Source organism: Theropithecus gelada, chromosome 9, assembly GCF_003255815.1.
Source record: "Theropithecus gelada isolate Dixy chromosome 9, Tgel_1.0, whole genome shotgun sequence".
Lineage (NCBI taxonomy): Eukaryota > Metazoa > Chordata > Mammalia > Primates > Cercopithecidae > Theropithecus > Theropithecus gelada.
Window position 1 is genome coordinate 89,887,573 of NC_037677.1, and position 8,233 is coordinate 89,895,805.

The window sequence follows — 8,233 nt, forward strand, 5'->3', positions numbered from 1 at the left end:
ATTTAAGTCCAGGAGTTTAAGGCTGAAGTGAGCTATGATTGTGCCACTGTACTCCAGCCTGGGGACAGAGTCAGACCTTGTCTTTACAAAAACAAAACAAAAGAAAGAAAGTAGTAAAAGTAGCAACTTAAAACCAAGGAGTGGAAAGATGATAGCTGAGGGTCATGGCCTGGAGTCACCACTTCTCTCCCCAGGACCCCAGGGAGAACTCTGGAGGAATGGAGCGAGGGTTGACTCAGATTCCAGGAGGGGCTGTGAGCTGTGTTTCATTAAGAAGTAGGAGGATCGAGAGGGCTTTAAGATATTAAAAGGGTAGGAGACAGTAAAAGGAACTAGGGCAGGTGGTATTTATTTATTTATTTATTTAGAGATAGAGTCTCACTCTACTGCCCAGGCTGGAGTGCTGTGGCACGATTTTGGCTCCCTGCAACCTCCACCTCCTGGGTTCAAGCACGATTCTCCTACCTCAGCCTCCCAAATAGCTAAGATTACAGGCATGCACCACCACACCCGGTTAATTTTTGTATTTTTAGTAGAGATGGGATTTTGCCATGTTGGACAGGCTGGTCTCGAACTCTTGACCGCAGGTGATCTACCCACCTCAGCCTCCCAAAGTGCTAGGATTACAGGCATGTGCCACTGTGCCCAGCCTGGGTGGGTGTTATTTAGAGAAGGGAGAAGAGGCTCACAGACTACTGGTCAGTAGGCTCCAGTCTGACTTCACAACAGCGTGTGTGTGTGTGTATGTGTGTGTGTTGAGTGTTAGGTGGGGACTATTCACTGGTAGGATATGAATGTGAATGTGCACTTTAGAGACAGCACAGCTTTACACAAAAGACAGTGCCTGTGTTCTGATGTCCATCACAACTGGCTTCCTCACCATCAGCGCTGCCGCTACTCTCTCCACTACTTCCGGCCCAATGGCAGCCTCCCAGGGTCCTGTTCAGCAGGCCGCTCCTGACTGAAGTGCTTCATTTGCAATAACTCCTTTGGTCCTACAAACAATCCTATGAGGTAGGTAATAATCTCCACTATAAGTTAGGAAACTGAGGCACAGAAAGATGAAGTAGCCTGCTAAAGGTTACAGCTAATATATAGCAGAGCTGAGATTCAAACCTAAGCAGATGGTTGGGAACTTTCCTGTGACATCTACACACTGGAAACCACAAGGCCCAATTTTGTTGTGGCTAAGATGCATGTACTGGGTTGAATAACGTTCCTCAAAATTCATGCACAGCTGGAACCTATGAATGTGACCTCATGGGAAATAGGGTCTTAGCAAATACAATCAAGTGAAGATGAGGTCATACTGGGGTAGGGTAGGCCCTAAATCCGGTATGACTAGTGTCCCTATAAGAAGAAGGTCATTTGGACATAAAGCCAAAGACACACAGGGAAAATGCTCTGTGGCAACAGAGGCAAAGATTGGAGTGATGTATGCAGGTCAGTGAATGGTAAGGATTGCTGGCAACCACTAAAAGCTAGGAAGACGCAAGGAAGGATGCTGCGTTACCGCCTTCAGAGAGATCGTGCCTTGACATATCGATTTCAGACTTCCAGGCTCCAGAACTGTAAGAGAATAAACTGCTGTTGTTTTAAGCCATCCAGTTTGTGGTGGGTAATTTGTCATGGAAGCCAGAGGAAACTAACACAGTGTGGCATCGCCTTCCCTGGACACTATCTGCTCTCAAGGTCTTTGTCCTCTGAGCTCACCAGCTTCCTAGGGCCAAGAAGGTAAGAGTGACTGTCTCTGGTGAGCCTTGGAATTTTCCTTGCATCTTATGAGACTGGGGAGGTGCCGATCACTCAGTTCTTCTATCCTGGTGTCCTCTCTATGGACTGTCCCTACTTTTCTCAAGTCTGGACACACACTCATTTGTGTTATAAATGGAGATAGAAAGGGAGAAAGAAGGGATAGAAGATTTTTCTTTAGCTTTGTTCAAATCCAAAGAGCTAACAGGGCCTCTTTTTCTCATACGATCAACTTCTGAAACTCTATAAGATTCCAGCTAACACTATAAGGAAAACACTTAGGGAAAAAATATTTTCTTTTGGGAAATATCACGGAAGAGTAAATTTACACAGAGTGGCCATCGACCATTAATTCATCAATAATATGTTCATTTGCTCAATAAATATTCGAGCCAGATGGGAAGTTAGGTGCCGGGGCCTCAGCAGAGAATAAGCCAGAGTTCTGACCTGAGGGAGCTCCCCAGCTGGTGGGGCTCGCATGCCAGTGCTGTCACATGTCTAATCGTTGGATGTTGTCAACCACTCTGTGAGATAGGACTCCTGTGGTCATCTTTACAGCTGACAAAATGGAGGCACAGAAGTGACAAAAAACTTGAGCCAGCATTCAAACCTAGTGTCTTCTGAGTCAGACTCCCTTCCCCGCTTCACCTCAGCTGAGATCTCTTATTTCTGGTTCATTGTTTCTCACCTCTCTCAAGTAAACTCAAGCATTAATCTAGGTGAGTGGCCTTACACTTGCCCTGGAACAGTGAGACAAAAGAGATGGAGAAAGAGGAATGTGAGAGGAAGAGAAGGGAGGCTCAGCAAAAAATCTAGATGTGAAGAACAAAGTGCTGGGGCAGCAAAGAGGATTTAGTGGAAGAGAAATGAAGATGGATTCATAACATCTTATTCCAATTCCAGTTTTACAGAATCTTAGGTATTACCTAACAGCATTTTTCAAATTGGCATGCACAGGAGGGTCCATTGTTTCAGTTGATAACCAAAGTGCTTTTTAGAGTTAAAATACTATTTTTGGTGGCTTAATTATAGGGTTCCTCACAGTGGAAGACACTATCTTTAAATAACTTAATATATAGAATATTTGAATTTCATTCCTTCAAGAAAGTGCTTGGCAGCAACTGAGTCCACATGGAGGGCAGGAGGAGATAAATTATTTTATAACATTAGGCACCATCATATTGTCATCATTCAAGGCAACTGGGGAGCTAAATATAAGATAGGAATTAATCTCACTTCTCTAAGAAGATAATATATTTTCTAAAATCAACCTAGAAAAAATAGAACAGGCAAAAGTGGAATAATTTTTTTTTTTTTTTTTGAGACGGAGTCTTGCTCTGTCGCCCAGGCGGGAGTGCAGTGGCCAGATCTCAGCTCACTGCAAGCTCCGCCTCCCGGGTTTACGCCATTCTCCTGCCTCAGCCTCCCAAGTAGCTGGGACTACAGGGGCCCGCCACCTCGCCCGGCTATTTTTTTTTTTTTTTTTTTTTTGTATATTTTAGTAGAGACGGGGTTTCACCATGTTAGCCAGGATTGTCTCAATCTCCTGACCTCGTGATCCGCCCGTCTCGGTCTCCCAAAGTGCTGGAATTACAGGCCTGAGCCACCGCGCCCAGCCAAAAGTGGAATAATTTTAAGCCTTGTGCGCACTTTTACAGAAACAATAATTCTTCATCAAAATGTTTGATAGACAAATGGCTCCCAGCTGTTCTTCTGGAAGAGCCCTCATTCATTCACACACACATGGACTTTTTCAGCTAACACTTACTGAACGCTACTTGGTGCCAGGCACAATGCTAACTACGAATATGAATAGGACACATTTCTGCTCTGCAAGAAGCTCACAGATAATTGTAGCATCATGTGGTGAGGGCAATGATAGAAAGAGATAAACAGAAGAGATAGGTATCTGTAGGGCAGGGGAGGGCAAGCATGGTAGGCTCCCTGGAGGAGGTGACAGCTGGAAACGACTGAATCTTAATGGTTGGATTGGTATGTGTGAGTGTGTGTGTGCCTGACTGTATGATCTGAAATAGAGTTAAATACACATGGTGAGCATTTGAAACCTCAAGACATTCCTCACTGGTGGAACATCTTGTATGACATGAAATAGTCAAGCACTGAGCCTAGGCAGGCAGGCAGTTACCAGCTCAGAGAGCCTTATTTGCTCAGTAACATCTACTGAGTACTCACTAGGTGCCAAACACCATCCCAAGCATTTTATCTCATTGAATCCTTCCACCACCCTACCCTGTGAAGTCAGTGCTATGGTAGGATCCCCATTTTACAGACGAAAAAGCTGAGGCCTGGCTTGGCTAAGCACCTTGCCTAGGTTCTTATGGTAAGTAAAGCCAGGATCTGAATGCAGGCAGTCTTTTTCCAGAGCCCGTGCTCTTCATTCTTACACATACCTCACGGTGACGGGGACCTACTGGAGGTGTATTTTTCAGTAGGGAAGTGGAGCGATTGGATTGTCTATTAATACCCTGGTTACAAATGAAATATTTTAATAACCATGCAGACTTAAATTTTAATAGCAGCTAAAATAGGCCAGGTTCAGTGGCTCATGCCTATAATCCCAGCACTTTGGGAGGCCAAGGTGGGAAGATTGCTTGAGGCCAGGAGGATTGCTTGAAGAAGTTTGAGATCAGCCTGGGCAATGTAAGTGAGATCCCATCTCAAAATAAAATAAAATAAAATAAAATAAAATAATAAAGCGGGCAGAGCAGTCAGGGGCCTGCCCTTTCAAAATAGGATGTACCCCAAATCAAGAACCAAGTCAGGAAGTATCACTGACTGCCTAAGAAGAATTCTCTCATATGATATTAGCCGCCTGCCCCTGAAATTATTTTCAGATATGTTGCTTGCTGATAGAGCTGCAGTGATCACAGCTAAATGCTGAGGGGGGGTCTCCCTATTTGCCGATTTAAAATGCAGCCCTTCCTGGCTGAAGATAAACTTTAGGAAAGAGCAGGGGGTCTACCCTGAAAAGGTGCTGAGCTCTAAAAGCATGCTTTTGGTGCATTCTTTTAGGTAAGTTGCATCCTTTTAGGTCATTAAGGAATATTGGTAACAGAAAGGAAAGAGAGGAAAGCATTTGTCTGTTTCTCCGTAATAGTTTAGATCAGATGAAACTTTGATCAATTCATCCTTGATCTAATTCACTCAATCACTGTGGTTCTTCTAGGTGCTTGGGGATATGGTGGTTGGCAAAATCAGATGTGGCCCCTACCTTCAAGAAGTTTGCAGCCTAGTGAGGGGAAAAGATACCAATCAAAGAATCACTCACAAATAAATGTGCAATTATAATTGTGGTGAATGGTTGGAGAAGTACAAGCTAAAGCGAGGACATCCCTGCAGCAGTGAGAACTAAGATCTACAGGGAAGTAGGAAAGGAGATAACAGTGGAGCATTCTAGACTGGGCCATGAAAAAGCCGCGAGGCAGTAAGGAGATTGCCTGGTCAAGGAATGAAAGGTGTCAAGCGTGACTGGTTTGGGACTCTGGTCTCCACTAGGCCCCAGAGGACAGATGCAGGATTTTTTTTTTCCTTATTTTAAGAACAATGGCAAATCCATCAAATGCTTTGTGTTTGCATTGGGAAATATGTGACAAGACTGCATTTGCATTATTTAAAACAAAAAATCCCTGCTAAGGAGAAATCAGATTGAAAGGAGGCAAGAGTTTATTCATTTCTTCTTATTCTGCATTTAAAGAACAGTTACTGTGTGCATACCAGTGCTATGCAATAGAAATATAGTATGAGCCACATTTATCATTTTGAATTTTCTAGTCACATCAAAAAAAGTAAAACACATTAGGTGAGATCAATTTTAATATGTTTTATTTTACTCAATATATCAAAAATATTATTTTAACATGTAATAACATAAACAAGTATTAGTACAATATTTTACATTCTTTTTTCATACTAAGTTTTTGAAATCTGCTGTGTATTTTCACACACCTCAATTTGGACATAAAATCTTCCTTAGAAATACCTGATCTATATGTAGATTTCATAAAATCTGCAATTGACAAAACAGGTTTTTGTACCCAGGTTGTTCCAAACATACTTAAAAGTTTTCCAATAAAATAATAATAATAAAAAAAGAAAAATAAGAAAAACAAAAGTTTTTCAATAAATTAACTATTAGTTTTAAAATTAAGATTAAATAAAATTAAAATTTCAGTTTCTCAATAACAGTGGCCACATTTCAAGCACTCAGTAGCCAGCTATGGCTAGTGCTACCGTATTGGATAGATCAGGAGGGGCCTTTCCATCATGGCAGAAAGTTCTATTGGACAGTGCAGGACTACGTGTTGGTGAGGCCCTGTGTGTTCATCAGCATTGCCTCGGAAGATGTAACCTTCAAAGGTGATAGGTGCTCTGACCTACAACAGCCTCCCTATTTCCATTTAATAACTTTAAACCCATTCAGCAGCCTTTTGATCCTGTTTTGGTTTCCCAAGAACGGGTTCCTACTGGGAAGAAAATGAGCTCACCTGCTGAGATAAATATCTAGTCAGCTTGGCTGTTACATTTCTCTTTATATGAATAAAGATGAGTTTCCTAATCTTCATCCTAGACTATCCCTGAGTGAACTATCAACATCAAAGTACTTGTGAGACCTTGTGGAAACTACCAGCTCCTCACAACCTCATGACTGGCAGCCCCTATCTGTAAAGAGCAAACATTCCATTTCAGGGCTAGCAGTGGCAATTAGGGAATTTAACAAGCCCCCCCAGGCCAATGAGCCTCTGTTCTGCTCCTCTTCCTCAAGGTCCCCACTCACAGGGCGATCTTTAGCCAGAAAAGAAGGTCCTGGAAGGGAGGTGTGGAATTGGAGTGTCTGGCACAGCAGGCCTGGGTGCTGGCTACCAAGGTGCTAATCTGCCAGGTGCCACCTGTCTCCAGGGTCCTTCCTCCTTTTCCGCTCCCCATTTGGCTCAAAGGTGAACAGGGAAATGTTTTTCTCTATATCTCTTTAAGAATCTTTGTAAATTTTCTTTATATCTCTTTAAGAATCTTTGTAAATTTCTGCGGAAATTAATTTTGCCCCTCAACTCTGGGCAATGAATAATGTTCACACGATGATTTATATTTTGCCCTGATTTTTCCCACCTTAATCCCACCTGATACTTTAGTTCACCTTCCCATCAGAAATGGGAGCTCCTTGGAAGAAAGTACCGAATGTCGTTTTACATTCTGTTTTCATTTTGTTTTTCTGATTCTTTAAAATTCCCCACATGGTTTTCTCATCCATTCTATTCAGTAACATTTGAGAGTGTTGTCTTTTGTTTAACAATGGCTAACATCAATTGAGCATCTACTAAATGTTAAGCACTTTACATGAATTTCCTTCATTAAAACTTTTTTTTCAGGTTTTAAAAGTAGAGACAGGGATTGGGTGGCGTGAGGGTGGATCTCTCTGTGTTGCCCAGGCTGGTCTCCAACTCCTGACCTCAAGCAATCCTCCCTCCCTGTCCTCAAATAGTGGTGGGATTACAGGAATTAGCCATTCCACCTGGCCGGATTCCCTCACTTAATCCTTATAACCGAGCTATGAGGTAAATATTATTATTTGCATCATTTTACACATGGGGAAACCGAGGCTCAAATAGGTTAAATAAACTTATCCAAGGAGACGCATCTAGTCAGGGCAGTAACAAATTAAATCTAGAAAGTCCTAATCTAGAGTTTTTAAGCTTTGTGTAACATTGCGTTCCTAGGATGTTTTGCTACTGTGTATCTACTGTTTTAAATCTCCAGCGAGTTTATGCTTGGTCTAGGAGAGACAGGGAGGCCCTGCCAAACACTTTCTGTGCTTCTCTCAGCAGTAACGTTCTCAAAGTGGCGAATCAAGAGCTGGAATCGATCCATAGATAGATATCAGGCTGGAGGGTAGCAATCTGGCCTGAAAGCCCGTCCCGCTAGCGTTCATAATCTCAGCGTTCAGCCTGGGCGTGCCTCTCAGCTCTCCCGTTAACACTCCCTCCTGTGCCGCTGATTTTGGGCAGTAATCCCAGCACTTTGGGAGGCCGACGTGGAAGGATCACTAGAAGGCAGGAGTTCGTGACCAGAGTGGGAAACAAAGTGAGACACCCCCTCCCACCCCGCTGTCTTTATAAAATTTTTAAATAAAAAATTAGCCGGGAGTGGTGGCGTGCGCCTGTAGTCTCAGCTACTCGCAGGCTGAGGCAGGAGGATCGCTTGAACCCGGGAGATTGAGGTTGCAGTGAGCTATGACTGCACCACTCCACTCCAGCGTGGGCGACAGAGTGAGACCCGAGGGGATAACAAGGGGGCTGTGCTCCTTTGTGAAATCCCGGTGTCCCAGGGCAGGAGGGGCCGCACTTTACGCAGGGATAAACTATGCTCAAGAGCGCAGAACTAGTTCATCCCTGTCACTGGTTTTATCCCATCAAAAATAGCAATTTGCTTCCTCCTAAAAGCGTATAAACACAAAACCAGCCCCTGA